The following is a 1995-nucleotide window of genomic DNA, read 5'->3' as shown; positions in this document are numbered from 1 at the left end:
CGTCGGCGTGTGGGCAGACCGGTGGCGCCATGGCAGAGATTTGAGAGAGAGAGAGAGAGAGAGAGAGAGAGAGAGAGGGCGAGCAAGGGGAGGATGTAGATGAGAATGCAGGCGGGACAACATGAGCAAGGTAGTATTTATTGGCGGCCGGAATCTAGATCGACGGGGACAGTACACACTCTGGTCGCCGGAATTTACAAGTACTGTAGTTTGAATTACACACGTTTCCCGCAGCAAAATCCATGTGTGAACATAATAGCCAAAATCTGTGTGTGAACATAATAGCTGACAGTTTCAAATGCAGAACCGTGTCTGATTAATGATCCCCGCCACTCACCTCCCAAACCTCGAGCCGCGAGATAGAGTGCCAATTGTGTGGAGCCAGATCTTTACATTTTCTTTTTTGAACACCAGATATTTACATCGTCTGATGATTTTTTAACTCGCGCACAAGTACACAAAAATATGATTTTCCAACCATTATGGTTAGGCGTTACATGTAGATGTAGTTCAAATTAGAATTACGATCATTAAATGGTTAGGAAATCACTTAAATGTCTTTAAAAGGTCAAACGACCCCTGAAATTTTCCAAATTTTCACATGACAATTGTATTAGTGCACGTTAAATGTAGAAAAAAATTGAAGGCCGTAAGAGGAAGCTATCTCCCGTTCGTCATCAAACATGCATTTTTCCTCTCAGAACCATGAACCTTCTAGTGAGTTGCTCCGGTTTGTGAGGGGTGTGTGTCCAAACTTTAATCAAACAGGCCAATTTTCTTACCACATCATCTTGGTGGCATCACATTAAATCAAGCAAGGTTTCATGTTTTTCTGATCATTTTTTAATTTTGTTACAATTAAAATGCCATGGCACTCCATGCATGTGTGCCCACGCCTTGAGACCAATATGTTTGAAAATTCCTTCTAATTTACTGCACATGGAATTAACTCGCACACAAGTACACAAAAAATATGATTTTTCAAACCGTTATGGTTAGGCATTGCATGTAGATGCAGTTCAAATTTGAATTACGGTCATTAAATGGCTAGAAAATCACTTAAATGTCTTTAAAAGGTCAAATGACCCCTGGAATTTTCAAAAATTTCATATGACAGTTGTATTAGTGCATGTTAGACGTAGAAAAAAATTGAAGGCCGTAAGAGGAAGCTATCTCCCGTTCGTCATCAAACATGCATTGTTCCCTCTCAGAACCACGAACCTTCTAGTGAGTTGCTCCGGTGTGTGACGGGTGTGTGTCCAAACTTTCGTCAACCAGGCCAATTTTTTTACCACATCATCTTGGTGGCATGACATTAAATCAGCCAAGGTTTCATGTTTTTCTGATCATTTTTTTAATTTTTTGGAATTAAAATGCCATGTCACCGCATGCATACGTATGCATGTGTCCATGTCGTGAGACCAATATGTTTGAAAATTCCTTCTAATTTACTGCACATGGAATTAACTTGCACACAAGTACACAGATATGATTTTTCAAACCATTTTGGTCAGGTGTTGCATGTAGATGTAGTTCAAATTTGAATTACGGTCATTAAATGGCTAGAAATTCACTTAAATGTCTTTAAAAGGTCAAATGACCCCTAGAATTTTCAAAAATTTCACATTAGAGTTGTAGTAGTGCACGTTAGACATAGAAAAAATTGAGGACCGTAAGAGGAAGCTATCTCCCGTCCGTCATCAAATATGCATTGTTCCCTCTTGGAACCATGAGCCTTCTAGTGAGTTGCTCCAGTTTGTGAGGGGTGTGTGTCCAAAATTTCGTCAAACATGCCAATTTCTTTACCACATCATCTTGGTGGCATGACATTACATCAACCAAGGCTTCATGATTTTCTGATCATTTTTTATTTTTGGAATTAAAATGCCATGTCACTCCATGCATACATATGCATGTGTCCATGTCGTGAGACCAATATGTTTGAAAAATCCTTCTAATTTACTGCACATGGAATTAACTCGCACACAAGTACAC

The sequence above is a fragment of the Triticum dicoccoides genome, chromosome 2A (assembly GCF_002162155.2).
Source record: "Triticum dicoccoides isolate Atlit2015 ecotype Zavitan chromosome 2A, WEW_v2.0, whole genome shotgun sequence".
NCBI lineage: Eukaryota > Viridiplantae > Streptophyta > Magnoliopsida > Poales > Poaceae > Triticum > Triticum dicoccoides.
The sequence above is the reverse complement of the archived record's forward strand: the minus strand, read 5'-3'. Positions refer to the sequence as shown.